This window comes from Pithys albifrons, chromosome 7 (assembly GCF_047495875.1).
Source record: "Pithys albifrons albifrons isolate INPA30051 chromosome 7, PitAlb_v1, whole genome shotgun sequence".
NCBI classification, from domain to species: domain Eukaryota; kingdom Metazoa; phylum Chordata; class Aves; order Passeriformes; family Thamnophilidae; genus Pithys; species Pithys albifrons.
Window position 1 is genome coordinate 29203377 of NC_092464.1, and position 17134 is coordinate 29220510.

General features: G+C 35.6%; 1 protein-coding gene across 9 annotated transcripts in view; it reads right to left on the bottom strand.

The window, feature by feature from the left end:
• The window catches only part of DGKB (diacylglycerol kinase beta), a 337930-nt gene that overhangs the window by 173681 nt on the left and 147115 nt on the right, over nt 1-17134 (bottom strand). The gene's annotated exons all lie outside the window — the stretch shown is intronic.

A 17134-nucleotide genomic window follows, 5' to 3' on the forward strand; every position in this document is an offset into this window, starting at 1 on the left:
TTGTGTGGTTGCTTTTAAAGTGGCTAAAGAGTGGTCAGAATTGATTTAGTTTAATTGGGTTAAGCTAAACTGTTTTAGCTTTAACTGTGAAACTGCTTCAATGTCCACACAAAGCAGTTGAACCTACTTAGCTAAATGGAATTAGAAACTGATTTTGATAAGCAGAAACAATTCCTATCACACAAAAGTGATAGATAAGTGACAGAGTTAAAAAGAGAATCATGAAGATGAGGCCTTAATGAATGGGCATTACAGGATGAATGAATGAACCATGAAGAGGGGAAAAAGAGTGAAGGGTTGAATACAAATGAGGATAGAATATAGATATATGGAGAAAGTAGAAAAGAAGATGGAAAATACAGTGGAGAAAGAAGAGCAATTTGACTTTGAAATTCCTAGAGAGCAAATAAGAACAGAGATATAGTTCAGACAAAATAAGGATTTTATAAATTATGCTTCTAAGAACAACCATCTATGTCTTGGTCTGGCAAAGCCGCTAATGATTTTTGCCTGAGTAGAGACTGAGCCTCTAATTTGGCTCCAAGAGTGGAAATTTGTTCATTCTTGCCATGTACCATCTCAATAAACTATTGTAAGAGAACATGGTTATTATCTTTTGCTAAGATGCCAGGTGGTAGCACTTAAAACCTCTTGCTACAGGAGTAGAAAGGGGATTTATTTTCATTATTCATGAGAGCCATTTTTAAGGGATAACTAGTAACATGAAGGTAGTTGAGAATCAAATGACATCAAGTGTACTTACTTCTGGGGTTACAAAATGAAATGAGGTGAGGTAGTTACTTAAATTCTTGACAATTACTTATGAAATGAAGGTATAATGTGGTGAAAAAAGTTACAAGAACCCAATTTCATTAGCCCTATGACTTTTTAATGTTTTGTTTGCATACACACATGTTGGTGCCATATAGGCAAAACTGATATCTAATATTATGCACACAAGATTAAGTGCTCCTTTACATTGTAAGCTTCATTTTGGTATCTGATCTGAGAATTCAGAAATATTAATCCTCATGACTATGTTCCTGTCAGTTTCTGGCATGGACATATTTTTCCCCCTGAAATTCTGCAAATAAAATTAAACAAACCCCAAACAAATCAACAAAACAAGTGTTTTAAAAATATAACCACAATGCATTTCCTACCTCTTCATTTTATCTCCAAAAGCTTTATAAGTTAGAAAATGAAAATCTCCAAATACAATATTCCTTCTTTCCTCATCAAGAGATAGTTTAAGAATTTTTTTTTTCTTCAGATTTTGAAGACATTTTGTGACTAGAAGGATTATATGGCTGTATATTATATAACCAAGTAAATTAAGTTTTAGGTCTAAGGTTGTAATTATGAGACATTTTCAAACACTGAGACTTTGCCTAATTTACCTAAACAAAGAACCATATTAAACCATATGTCAGTTAATCTATACACACAGAACAAAAAGATGCAATGAAGAAAAAGAAGACTGATGCTGTAACTCAGCATCCCTAAGCTATCTCTGACCTGATCTGGTATGTGCACACAGAACAGTATTACATGAGGGAGGCTGTTCTGATTCTGGGCTCATGCTCAGGCACCATGATGTATATCTTTACCCACATAATGGAAAATCCCACAGCACAGATTACTTGCAGATGAACAAAAGTACAAGAATAGCACCACTATTTTATCTGTGCTTAATAGTATAAATTCAAAACATGCCAAAAAATTTATGGGATTCCCCATGGATGCCCCATCTCTGAAAGTGTTCAAGGTCAGGTTGGATGGATTTTGGGCATCCTGATTTTTTTATAGGTTTTTTGCCCTCTGAAGCCACAACAAAATGTAAGAGCCTGTGATTTTGTCTAGTAAAACAAACTTTCCCAACAGAAATCATTAGCAATAACTAAAGTCTGAAACAGGAATTTTTGTGATCTATCTACTGATCTGCATATTTCTTTCATAGCTAACATACATTGTACATAAATTTTGCCTTGTTTTTAAACTGAGACACCTGATCTTTTTTTTCTTTAATTTTTAATGAGAAGAGAAATCACCATAAACTCAAACATTACGGAGATCACGTGTTGAACAAAGAAGGAAATTTCAGTATTCTTTTCTATGCATTTTATCTGAGCAATAGATTAAGTTAAATTGCAAGATTCAGCTTTAAACGTTAACTTACACAATTAGCCAGACACAATTAGAAAATCAAGTGAAAGAGTATTAGTTGTCATTCACTGAGTTTTTTCATCTTATGACCTGTACAGATTTTCATAAGGTGAAGGCCAAAATGGACCACAGAATTTTTATTTGACTAGCATTTATGAATTCATGTATCATTATATAAATATTACCTTTGATTGAGATCTCATTAAAGGTCTCTCTGTCTCATATCAAAATGTCAATAACACTCCTAAGAAGGGAAATGTCATTTAAATAAGGCTGTGCTTATTAATCTACTAACTTAAAAAATGATCATAGAAAATTACTTTTTTCTCATTAGACTCCCATTGTTAGTTTTCTTCTTCAATTTTTTTTCTATCTTCAGAGATATTTTGCAATGAAAGGAGAAAATAGTTAGTATTTTAACTTGTATTTATATTCCTGAACTGAAGAACTATCAAGGATCCCTCCTGCCACTACGCCTCTTTTTGGCTTAACAAGGCATTTTTTCTAAACACTGGCAGAGCTTTTCCTTCTCTCAATTTCATAACATACTCAGTATAAAAGCAATAGAACAAAATAAATAGGATCACCACAGGGAAACTCTCACTGAAATCAAGCAAAGCAAATAGAAACCCAGAGTGTAAAGACATTTTTAATATGACCCAACTTCTACTTAGGCATCAATCCTTATGACTGGCTATATTCACTTCCACTGCAGTTTGGAAACTAGGGGTTCTTTCTTCCTTGTAACCCTAGCAAAAGTGAATGTGGTTGGATATTTCAGGTAGATTATAAATCCGTTTCATGTGTCAGATCACAGACAAACAGGGAAACACATCAGTGAACATCTGACATCATCCCTTTGACATGGAGTTTGTCCAAGGTAGAAGAAGGGCAACAGAAGTTCTCTCTCAGTTACCAGATATGGGATTTTGAAGATGCAAGGCAGCAGATCTTTTCCCTGGTACTCTAGAAGAGAATCAAAATGCTGCAGTAATTTAGACAAGCCCTGTATGGATTAGAACTGGCTTCCCAACCCATGTATTTTACTGACTTTTTTTTTCTCTTTTGATGAAGATCACCAAGGTTGGATCTATATAATCTCTGCATCTTCCTGTTCCTAAGTACTAGTTGTATAAAAGTCCAGAGGATCCCAATTTGCATCTGTTTCTCCAGACAATACTAAGACTTCTATGTATTTCCTTTAGCATTCTGTGTTATCTGATTTGATTGAATTCAAGCATACACCAAAGAAATAAGTAATACAAAAAGATGCAATACTTACAGATTAATTACTTTTTAAATATGGGATAAACATGACAAATAATTTTTAGGATAACAGCTCTAGACCAGAACTGCACATGGCTAATACCATGATCCGTTCTGAAGTGACTGGTGCCAGTTTTGATGCTGTTCTTGTCTCATAGAATCCTCTAGGTTGAAAAAGACCTCTAAGACCATCAAGTCCAACCCTTGACCTAGAACTGCCATATTCACCCCTAATCTATGTCGCTAAAAGTGCCACATCCACACGTTTATTGAACACTTCCAGGGATGGTGATTCGACCACTTCCCTAGGCAGCCTGTTCCAATGCCTGACCACTCTTTCAGTGAAGAAATTTCTCCTAATATCTAGTCTAAAACTCTGGTACAACGCGAGATATAAGGTATAACAACATGAGTTATAGAGTACAGTGAAAAGGAAAACATGAAAAGCCAGAGCAGAAAAGTAAGGAAAGCATACGCGAACAGCGTAGACACTTGGCAGCTGAAGAGCTTCTTTTTGTCAGTGTAGGGACTTGAATGGTTGAGTGAACAGCTTCCATTACAGCAGCACTGTTTGTAATACCAAGGACAGTCCTCTAGGCAGATACCTCATTACCAGGATGGTACCACAGGCTGCCATGGAAAGAGTGCTCTGTCTACATTACACAGTTATTGAACAGTGTGTATGTGGCTTGGTGGTGCTAAACCAAGGTGCAGGTGCAAGTGGGTGCATACACACACAAACTGTGCTGTATGTGTCAATGTGCTTCCTGAGACCCTGCTGGGAGCATCCTCTGTGGTAAAGGTGCAGGATGCACTGGAAAGCAGTGACTAAAATGTGCGGCCCTATGAGTTTTACTCCAGTGTGCCACACCGGCCCATTCAGCCTTGGTGACATCATCAACAACATAAAATGACAGTACAAGAGCAACAACTTTGACCCATTCTTTGGCATTTTATAAGCTTAAGTAGTCTTGAGATTGTCTTAGAAATAAGGAATATGCTATTTTATATGCTCAGAGCTCTAGTTTAAATGAAGAAACTGTAAAATTACAAACAGTGAATAGAGAGTTCCTTGGCTATGTGTCTGTAGAGGCTCTTTAGTACAAATTGTTCCAGTAAAGACATGGAATAACTTATGTTCAGTAATTTGCTTCTAGCTGCACCTGGTTCAGATGGTAACATAAGACTAAGTGTTTCTTGGCTAAATCCACCCACTTTCAGTTTAGTTAAATCATGCTCCTTTTGGGACTTTGCCATCAAAATGTAGAAAACATGCAGATCTGGAGATATAAAGAATATTTTTGTACCATGGGAATATCAATTAAGCTATCAACTCTCTAGATGTGTAAATAATGCTAAATGGCAGACAACTCTAGGTCTCTGAGGTTTTTAGATATTTCCCCCCTTGTAACACACACACACTACTATAAATTCCATAGTGCCCATAATTTAAATGTCTGATATACTATTATCATTATTTTAATATATTTTGTGACATGAGCTCTTCTCAGATATATGCAAGTCTCTCAGAACTAAAAACTACTTCCTAAACAATGTTTGTTGAATATTTTAAAGAAGAATCTCTATATGGCCTCTAGGTTATCTGCAGATATGTACTGTATATGTGATTGCATGGTGGATGCCAAAATAACAATTCCCTGTGCCTATTTAACATCCAATTCACACATCAAATTTCTCCTTTAAATCTACAGAGGTGCCCACCTTAAATCTCAGAATTCTATATTTGATTATTTGTCCTCTTCATCCCCGTGTCTGTGTTCAGACTGCATTTCTTACTCTTTTTTGACTTATCTTTCGGCTTTTAAGAACATGACAGTTATGACTACATAAAACACACGAAAATAGCATCCTACCCTATTCATTATGCACCCAAAGGATCAATATCTCAAATCAATTTTCCAGTGCTAACAGCAACTTTGAATGTAGTCAACAGGTGGACTGTTCTTCTAAATTAAGACAAGCAGAATTAGAAGGCAGAGGAAAATAATTCCATTGGCTAATTTTCTAACCAATAAGTAAATCTAAGCAATTAATTATGAATTTCTTTCTTAAATGTATATAATTAAATATCTATAAATTTAATTTTATCTAAATTGCCTATAAAATGGATCTCCCTCTTTGTTACCTGTAATAGATTGGGTTTATACTGTGTTCTCAGAAATAACTGTACTTCATGTCCTCAAAGGGCACTTGAGTGAGCATGATTCTGATTTCTTTGGTCCCTCTCAGCTACAGGCAGTTTGAAAAGACTCAGTAAGGCTCTGGCAGACCTGTGAAAATAAAGTTCTGAGACAGGATCTTTAATGGCATGGGAAAAAGGTAAATGATGCTGTCAGGGAGAAGTTGGTAGAGTAACTAATTTACATAAACGCGTTTACACATATCAGGATTAACTCACATGAAAGCAGAAAGATTACAATTGAGCTATTTTTCATATTGTTTTACAAGTGTATACAGAGACATATGTCTTGCAGCTTAGCCAGGTGAAAGTATCAGTGTACAAACAGCTCCCCTTACGTACTGTACAGCTTGCACATTTCATAAACCTTTTCCAGATCCACCTTATCTCCACTGCTAGACTCACATGTCTTCAAAATCTCAACCTTTTTTCAAGAAATTTTCTCAGTCCTCTAAGCTTCTTCCTACCTTAAGCTCAGAATGAGTCTTATGACCAACCTTGAACCTTATTCATCTTACTCTTGACTTCAGTATAAAGTCTTGTTGCCTTCTATCTTTCCTTGATACCTTCCTGTCATCACTAAAAGGAGAATTAGAAAATCTAGACAAGGACTAAAGTTTCAATGTCATTTGAATACAGATGCTTCTCAGTCTGTAGGGAAAAAACCCCCACATCGTATTTCCTGACATCCTTGACATTTCTTTTAAGAACAACTAGGAATAACAGCATTAAAAAGATGAACATACATCACAATTATATTATTATAATATGAATAAAATCCTATAATGAACTCTTAATCATTATTTAGTATATTACAAATTTCATACGGAAAAAATAATAACTTACATATATAATGAATAATATTGTACTAGGTCTAATATAGTTGCAAGTTAATTACACACTGGGTAGCTGATTTAGTTGCATTTAGCTAAGGAGCTGTTCTGAGTGCACTGCAGATTAATTATGTCTTTAGGCATATACTCTCATTTATTACTGTCACTTGCAACAGTAGCTGTTGACTAGGCTACTTTGTAGATCCCCCTTTATAAAAAGAAATGCAACACACTCCCAAAACAACAACAACAACAACAACCAACAACAATGAAACAAAAAAACAAACAAACCCAGCAAAATCCTTGAACACACAAGACTCAAAATCTCTACTGGCTAGGGTATTCAATGACAAAACAGCAGAGGACTGCAAGTTTCATTTTACTGCACCTCTCGAAAAATACCCTTTTTAGTATCTGTTCAGTAGGTTTATAGTGCCTCTTTGCATTTCATTTAATATAACCAGCTTTCCCAAACAGGAAATTTAACATACATCTTCCCAACTGTAGAAATTACACAATTTTACTAATCCCTTAGAAAATAAAGAGAAGGATATAGGTAACTGCCTAAGATTCTCCTCAGGATTCTTCTTAAAGTTTTTACTGACTACAGGAAACAAGTCACTTTCCACAACAGAAGAATAATTTTACAACAGGAATGGGTAGTAAGTGACAGCAAGTGCATGAACTACTCATAAAACTTAAACAAGGGAGCTTTTCTTAGTTCAAGGAATTCATCATTGTTCTCAGCTCAACACAAGAAGTTAAATGAGATTTAAATATCTAAATTGACAAAAGTCTACATGGGAAAACACAAGGGGTATATGGTAGGGCAAAGTTGGATACACTGTACTCCTACATGAGGTCTCAGGTTTATTGTAAAAGTGTTGGAGCAGCAATTAAATTTTAAAGCAATTCTCTTAATCATTCCCATTTCCTGCGACTATTTTGAAGCTAAGCTGGATCTCAACTAGATATCTTTGGAAGACAACACATACAGTGTGGCCAGTGTGCTCCTCCCATTATATTGGGACACACAAGCCAAACCAATGATAGCCATTTAGGTCACTTTAGGACAAGCATGTTTAGGAGAGTTCATAGCAGGGGAACATGCTACATCCAGTTTGAATTAAGACTCCCAAACTGCATGCTTTGCAGACAGAAGAGTCTCAGCATCAATTGTTACATTCCTACTGAGTGCGACTTTAAATATAGCCCACAGAACTCTTTTCACCAGACCTGACAAAACCTATAGAAAATTCAGCACAAACCTCAGTATTCTTACTGCTCTGCAAGGGATATTACACACACAAATCTTAATAAATGTATTTTGCATACATACGTATTTCCAGAAAGTTCCAGGACAGACTGCCATACCTCCACACTTTGGCATTAAAATTAAAATAGATTATTCTTCCTGTTTGCTTGTTTATTTAAGTTCTTTGAATTTCTTTATGCTTATATAAAATACAACAAATGGTAACTCTGGAAATCATCTTTTTTGTAGTAGTAGTAAGACTAATTATGTAGTAGAGTAAGCTAGGAAACTTTAGTTCTCTCTATAAAAGTACCTTACATATTGCATGCACTACATTGCAACCACCTTGCCAGGGTACCCTGCTACACTTTATGAATGGCAGAAGGCTATGGTGGCAAGAGGGATTTAGAAGGTAAACTAAATCCATAGTGGTAGAAGGAAACTAGCTAACAGGAAACACCACCAGCAGTGTTGCAGTACAGATATTAGCAACTCTAAGGCTAGGTAGTCATGTTCTAGCTATTGAAGTCACATTCTCCATGTCCAGGGAAATATCGCAGCATTAGTGAGAAAAAAAAACGTTCAGAGAGGCTTCTACTGCTTCATATTTATAAATTATTCTGCAGATCCACCTTAATATATATGCATTATATGCTTGGGGATTTCTGCTATATGAAAAAAATAACCACCTGCAACAAAAACCCTACATCATCATATTTCCCATGTCCGAAATTTCTGCAGAAGGATTTCAATATCAGTAAAGCTGAAAACACGAAAAAATACTCAAACACACAAGTAGCAAAAACCTGTAAGAACAACTAATATATAGAAATTATCAATATAAAGAAATTAAACAAGATAATGACACATTGAATTATATTCTCAATATGACAGTATTTTAAATCTGGGATTGAAGTTGTTCTGAACACAATCCTTCTGAAAGAGAGGACAATTCTCTCCACAGATAGAAAAAACATTTTTACACGTTTGGCTACTAGACTGAGGCTATGACATACCCAGTATCAATGTGGATCTTTTAATATTACATCTGCATTCACACATGGATGAATTGTTCATTTTCTTAACCTTTTTTTTCAGGAAAAAAGAAGTGATTTGGATTACAAAGCAATAATACTGTTTATTACGAAGTGTTCTTTCCCTCTCTGGCACAGAAATAATGAAATATATCACAGCATTCCATTAGCACATTCAAAGCGATGATTAGGATTCACAAAATCACTTAGGCATGTGTTTATGTTCGTATTAGTTCAGCAAACCAATAAACATGACTTTTAGCTATGTATACCTACAAACTTAACTTCAATAATTAATTAGCTACGACCAAATGCCCAGAATTTAATTTGTGCATTTGTCCAGTCATATTAATGAAATTACAGAAGATGCTTAAAAAGGTAACCAAGTATTTAACTGCTTCATTAGATCAGGAAATTTAAAATACATACTTAAATGTCACATTGAATTACTGTTAGAATGTCTATGTGTTTAAATTCTGCACTGAATTAGCAAATACCTTTATGGTATTTTCCTACGAGGGGAAAAAAAATTCGTTTCAACCACCATGAACACCAAAGATCTATGAGGCTTTGAAATTTCAAAATATGGGGCAACCATAACACTAAAATTCATTCTCAGTTGTAAATATTACATACCATAATAAACTCTTTTTTCTTGTAGTAATAAATACACCCTAAAATAGCATAGGTAATAAAATAACATAGAAAATAAAAAATTAGGGGATCACATAGTCAGTTAAAGGGACAAACCTTCTCAAGACTCCTGCATGAGAGACTAAAAATTCTCATAGTCAAAGTTCCTATCAATACTAATGAAATGTTCTTTCTCAAGAAAAGCCAAAAAACGGTTTCTGTGTAAGGTTTTTCTTATTTTTTTTCCCCAGTTTTGAAAAAAAAGAAAACAAAAACCAAACAAAATTAAGGAGATGTAATGGAAGTGGAGGTTGATGACTTAAGAATATAGTTATGGGGACTCGTAACAAGTTCAAATTTAAAAATTAGCTAATTAAGAAATCATATTTTTCTCTACTAGCAGGATAAGATGCTCCTAGTGATTGTTTAAGACTGAGGGATATTAAGTCATGACTATGCAAGCATCTATTAGATAATGTATTTGGATAGTAACATATAGGTGTCACAAAAGTACAGTTGTCTTTGTCGTAGACCTTTACTACTTTGCGATAATAGTTCTTCAGAGAACACATCCTGATTGTAGTCCTACTTACTATTATTAAAGAAGTTTCCCCTCAACCCAAATAACTGTTGGGTTTTTTTTCTATTAAACCAGCATACAGTACCGACTTTTCTCAAAGAACTTACAGAATGTTTCCAGGCACTTTCAGATATCTTTACTGTCTTAACTAAAAAAACACTTGCAAAAAATATTTTTGTTGTAGATCATCCAAGTGAGAATATCACCATATTGCTATGAAATCAATTACCACATGTTGCAAAGACAGAATAAATGACTGAGGTGTTCTACTTCCATAAGTTCTGCTTTGGCATTAAAATGCTCTACCTATTGATGTTAGAAGTCATTCATAATAATGCAAGTTTCTGAATTGCCATGTACAAGTTAATAAAATGGACAAAAACAACAGATGGAACAGGAATCTGGATATCCCAGTTCTCTTCCAGGTTACTGTCTTAATTACTGTCCTAGAGCATTCCATTCCTTTTTTTCCCTCCAATATGTTCTTGTGTATGTGTTTGCACACGTATTCAAATTTTTTAGCTGAAGGGAGGCTGGGAGATTCTTATTTAAATCCTGCCTCAGTAGGTAGACAGATAAGATGTTTTCCACATCTTAAGTGCCTCATGAAAATGAAATAGTTTGAATGAGATCAGCTATAACTTTGAGCTTTCTATGGAGCTTGATTTTGCTCACAATGACTCTTTAGGGTATGTAGGTAAAAGAGCAGCAATAGCAAAGATCCCAAGTAGGCTTACCCTAACGCATGCATTCAGGTGATCAGTCTAAGACAAGGGCGAACCAATTCGGTATCTACAAAGAATGTAAGCCTCTAAGGGACTCTGCTGTTTTCCTAAGAGACAACAACCCTTGCAGTCCTCCTGAAGAGAACATTAGGCAGTCCACCTAAGTGTGAACACAGAGAATATGTATATTCTTTACATATATAACAGCTACATAATGTGGTCAAAAATGTTAGTTTAAAATTTTAATGGAATCTCTCCCAAAAGGAAGAAACTAGAGACAAAAACCAGTTACCTCATCAGTCATTTATACAGAACATTACTAGTTAACACAAGGATATACAACAATTGCTAGTATAATCTTTAGAGCTGCCCCCTGTAAATAGCAATCAGAAATATGGCACTTGGTTTCCTCTTATAGCTTGAATACTGCCTTGACACCAGTGAGACTTGCTTTTATTTTAGAATGATATCTGCTGTTTTAGCATAGGGAAGGTTATGCCATACCACATTTTATCTAGGATAAATCGCCTTAAAATCTACCTCAGTAATATTTCTTTCCATACAAATCTGTACTAAAAGGCAATGCAGTTGTTTGCAAGCTCAGTTTACGATGCTCTGACACTCTAATTACAGATCTGCAAGAGGCTCAGCAGCAGCGTATGCTCTGTAACACCCTATGCAGTTACAAAAATTAAAATCTGTTAAACAGTTTCCTATAAACATCAGATAAATTTATGATTTATTTAAAAGGTAAAACAATGACAGAAAACAGAAAGAAAATGTTTAGGGCTAAAGGTCTTCAGTACTGATTCATGTCAACATAATTTTGGCTCCATAAAGGCTAAACTCAAGCTAATTCAGTGGCAGAACAGTAAATTCAAAATTATGCTTGTATTAGGGAAAGCTACTTTAGGACTCTCATCTTAACATCTATTCATAGTTTCTTTCAGCATTATTATCCACAAAATAGAAAACGGTATCAAGTGCTATTAGTAACTATAAAGGAAGTCAATGGGAAATAGACCAATTGTCTGGTTTAAAAAAAAATTAGTCTTTTCTGAGATAAGCCATTATTTGTGTACAATAATTGTTTTTATATTACATTTTCAAGTTGCCTGCATAATAAGTGTAAAAAATCAGGGTCTAGGAAAATTGGCTGCTGCAGAATGATGCTTGGTTCTCAGTTGACTAACATTGTGCCTCTGGTTGGGCCTGTAGCTATTTGCTCCAGTCAAGCAGAAACCTCTGAAAAACTCACCTATCATTAGGAATAAGAATTATTAATTATGAGATATCAAATAGTAATGGGGTATTTTTTAAAGAACTTAATTGTAGTTTTTTGCCTGATTTCTCTAGGGGTTTTATTTGGTTTTGTTTGAGTTTTTTTAATCTTCCATAAATGTGGGACAATTACAATACTGCTAGTATGCCCACACTAAGAAAATAAGGACATTTTGAGCAATTTTCCAGGTACTTCTATTGATTAATCCAAGTAGAATTAAGTTACAAAAAAGGATTTTAAAAAAGAGCGAGTGAAGAGACTTTGCCTAGATCATGGTATATCATAACTTTCAATGAACTAATACAAATCTTCAACCTTCACTATGATTTTCCTACGCAACTCTGTCTCTATCAAGCATCCTACATGTCTGGGGCCTGTTCCTAGGACCCTGTGGTTCTCCTGTCCCTCTCAATTATTAGAAGGCAGCTCAGGTAGACAGAAACACTGAATTATTTCTCTTGAGTATCCACCTTGAAGAGAAAGCACAGAAAGCAGAGATATTTTGCTCTCTCACATATTTTTCCTGTCCCTAAGTATATAAGATGGCTTCTTCCACCTTCAACATGCTCTTTTCAACCAGGCATTTAGTGAAAGTCAAGGTTCCTAATGTTTAATCATAGTGGAACATTATTTAATGAGGCATTCTTGGTGTTTTCAAAACACTCATTTTTTTCTCACTTTGAGACAATCATTTGAGAAGCACTAAAAATAGGTATTATACCTTCCCTACATATTTGACATACTTTAGTAATTTCCCAATAAGAGATGAACACCTTTGAGAGTCATTCCATTTTAAGTGATTATTATCTAACTAAAACTGCTCGACAACTAAGCCTCTTATCCCCAGGCTTAAAAAGAACTGTTTCTTCACATCTTAGCAGTATATAAAATTTTTGACTCTGACATTATGGGGTTTGCTAACAGCATAGATGGAAGTCGTCCTCAATGTTACAATGTCTTCCTGGTTCTTAGTTTTATGTGAGTTTGCCTCACTGTCTGTTGGTTATTCATTTTCCATGGCTGCTGCTCAGGTCTCAATCATCAAATGATTATTTCACCATCTCCTTTGTTTATTGTGAATTTCATGGAATATATTGTTAATTTCATTGCATGTATTGTGAATTTCATAAGATACAGGCCCATTGATTTTATCACAGAATGAACTAGGTTGGAAAAGACCTCTGAGACCATCAAGTCCAATATATGACTGAACACCACCATGTCAGGTAGATTATGGCACTAAGTGCCACATCTAGTCTTTCCTTAAATGCCGCCAGGGACGATGACTCCACCACTCCCCTAGATTAGATTCCAATATCTAAATACCCTTTCTGTGAAGAAACTCTTTCTAATGTCCAATCTCAACCTGCCTTTGTTCAGCTTGATGCCACATCCTCTTGCCCTGTCACTAGTTGCCTGGGAGAAGAGGCTATTTCCCACTTGGCTACAATCTCCTTACAGGTAATTGTAGAGGGTGATAAGGTTACCCCTGAGCCTTTTTTTTTTCTCCAGGCTATGCAGCCATTCCTCATAGGTCATGCTCTACAAATATATCAGAGAATCACAGAATATGTTGAGTTGGAAGGGACCCACAAGGATCATCGAGTCCAACTCCTATCCCCACACAGATCATCGCCAAGAGTCACACCATGAGCCTGAGAGTATTGTCCAAACATCTCTTGAACTCTGTCAGGCTTGGTGCTGTGTCCACTTCCCTGAGGGTCCTGTTCCAATGCTCAACCACCCTCTGGGTGAAGAACCTTTTTCCTAATATCCAACCTAAACTTTCCCTGACACAATTTCAGGACATTCCCTCAAGTCCTCTCACTAGTCACCACAAAGAGATCAGTGCCTGCCCCTCCTCTTCCCCTCACCAGGAAGTTGAACTACAAAGGGGTCTCTTCTCAGTCTCCTCTTGACCAGGTTGAACAGATCGAGTGCCCTCAGCTGCTCCTCATGTGGCTTCCCCTCAAGGCCCGTCACCATTTTCATTGCCCTCCTTTGGACACTCTCTAATAGTTTAATATATTTTATATGTATAATTAACAATGCACATCTGTGCTTTGCTATGAGTGCATAGTGGAAGAAAATGGCTCAGTCCTGGCAAGATCAAAGGGTAGACTTGTGAGCAACTGTTTTCAAAAATAGCAGTTTTTTGTGGGTATATATATCTCCTTTTTTCCTCTTATTTTTTAAGTAATGATGGCATGCAGTCATGAGAATATGGAGATTTGGTTTGATGATTCTTTTGTTTTCTTGGGGGTTTTGTGCTTGTTTTTTGAGGGGTTCATTTGAAGTATTGAAATGAAGAGTTACTGCTTAATTTTTTGAAAATAATTTTTCTATTCATAGAATCATAGAATCATAGCGTGCCGTATAATTGAGTAGGGAAGTGTTTGCTTTTTGGTTGAGTTTTGTTTTTACAGACCTGAGACATAGATACTGAAAACAACTAGGATAAAATAAACCAGATGTACAGAGGTATTACAGCACACAGGCCTATTGGAAGCAACTGTCCACATATACATGTTGAGCCACCATTAATGTTAAGCACCTGAGTGCTTGAAGAAAGCAGCAAAAGTGATACTGTTTTATCCATAGGGAAAAGGCTAACCATGACAACTACTATGGGCAGTGACATACTCTATCTATACACACATACTCTCTCTGATAGTTTATAACAACAGCAAGTTGGCCAAATGAAGGAACATGACTGAAATTCCATTACTAAGGCGACTGTAGAAAACAATAGCCTAAGAATACAATCTGTGATAACACAACAACACTAACATTACTGAACTCTGCCTCTGATGATCACTGGATAGTATCAACTTAGTGCATGAATATTAAAGCTGGCCATGTAGATTATGGGGAAATTAACTTTTTAGTTTTATCCAAAATAAAGCAGTAATTGAACTTCCCCCTGTAGGACAGGTGGCCTAATGTTTCCTGTCTCTATCATGCCTGCTTATTTGTACTCTAATATTACCAGCTGTGTTTGGCCAGCTCACCAAATCTATGACTTTCCAAGACAAGTTTCCATTTCCAGATGACCCTAATATATTCTTGAAGAATTTTTTTTGTTTGGTTTAGTTTTCTTGGGGGTGCTGGTTTTGTTTTTTAAAGCAAATATGATTTGACTACTTTAATTCACATTTTTATTGGATATTTAGTTTGTTTCAGTTACTCCAGTATTACTAGGAAGCAGATGGAACTTCTCTCCTGGTATCTTGCCATCCTGACAGAATGATGGATGTGAGCACTTGAAAAATCTTTATCTTATTCTACATTGCTCTTAGATGTTTTCTAGCTTCTGCTTTGAAACTGACACACAGCTTGGCTTACACTTTTTATGGTCGTTCTGTGCCTTGTGTTTTCATCAGGTTGAACATTTACACATAGTCATTCACCTACTACATCTCAGTCTGTTTCTTACTTTTTTTCTCGGTACTTAGGGGAAAAGTAAGTACTTGTACAGTACTTATGAACATATCAGAGCTTTGAGGTTGCTATATTAAAAAAAAAGGCCTCGTTTGGCTTGAACACAGTAATCAAACTTTTCCCATACATATGCTACTGTCTCCAACATTCCTTTTCAACCTAGTGTATCATTTTCCTTCAAAGAGGTAAATTAAATTCTGATTGCTGCCTATGTTGAAAATATCTAGACTTGTAGAAGAGAAAGCAATGGATGTCATGCTCCACTTCAGCAAGGTTTTGAACACTGTCTACACCAGCGTTCTTGTATCCAAGTTGGTTCATTGTGGTCTTGATTACTGAAAAAAGATTAAAGATAATAGACTGGCTGGATAAGGTGGTGACAAGATGAAGCTTCAGGGAGATCTAGTAGCAGCCTGCAAGTACCTATAAGGTTATTAAGATGACAAACTCAGACTCTTCACAATGCCACATAATGGGAGGATGTGAGACAGACCATTTATGTTGAAACAAGAGATCCAGATAGGATATTGGAAAAAAGTCTTCATCATAAGGACAGTCAAGCACCACAACAGGTTGCCCAGAGACATTGTGCCATCTCCATCCTTAGAGGCTTTTAAGACTTAAATGGATAATGCCTGAGCAATGTGATCAGCTCTCATAGCTGACCCTGCATAGAACTAATGACTTCCTTCCCACCTCACTTATGGTCTTAAAGCACTAAGAGCTCCATGTGAAGCACAGTTTTATTCAGTTTTACTCTCCTGGCCTTTCTAAGCATACATTTAGATTGTTTGTTATTAAATACAATTTCTGCCCTACTATTACAAAATTCATACAGCAGGTTCTATTCATGTTGGATTAGAGACTGTGCTTATTATTTGGCAGGAATCTGTGAAGCAATGTGAGGTATGTTGTAGGTCACCATTAATTTTCACAATGCCTTGGAGAAACAGTAAAAATTAAAAGAGTGTGTAATTCAATTGAGTGGAAGTTTCTGCACGTAGGCAGGAAGAATCACCTACGAAAAACCCAAATGAGATATGAAGTAGTGGTTCTTCAGAGTAGTATTTGAAATTAACAACAAATCACAAGCCCAATATGGATAAAGAAATTCATGGTAATATTAAGAAATGTGGTTAGTACTTGTAGCAGCAAACCATAGAGAAGCATAAACCAGAGATGTACTTCCTCAGACATGAAGAGCTGCTTAAGCCCCTTGCCTTCCTAATTTATTCAAGCTGTGAATATCACCATAAATAAGAACTAAGAAGACACTTGTGGGGTGCATTTCTTTTATTTTCTTTCTTTTTTTTTAAATTATTATTTAATTGTATTATTTAAAACTGTCCCGAAGAAACAAAGAATGCAACTGGTCTTTTTAAAAGTTTGGACTATGTGAATACTAATGGAATAGGTTGCTTTGAGTTCTTATTAAGTGATTAGGTTTTCCTTTATATTTCTATAGGACCTTCAAAATGACAATATAAATTTATTGCTATGGCTGCTCATAAACTGTTAAGAGAACAATACAAATATCTTCCTTATAAATGGAAGGTAGACAGTCCTGAAAAATAGTTCTGGTTTGAATGCAAGGAAGTAAATTTATGCAAATTGCTGTCAGTCATCTATGTATTCATTTCACTAGCAAAACAACATTATAAATGATCTGTAGCCAACAGTTCTTCATTTTAAAAACAAGTGATGCAAATATTTATTCAA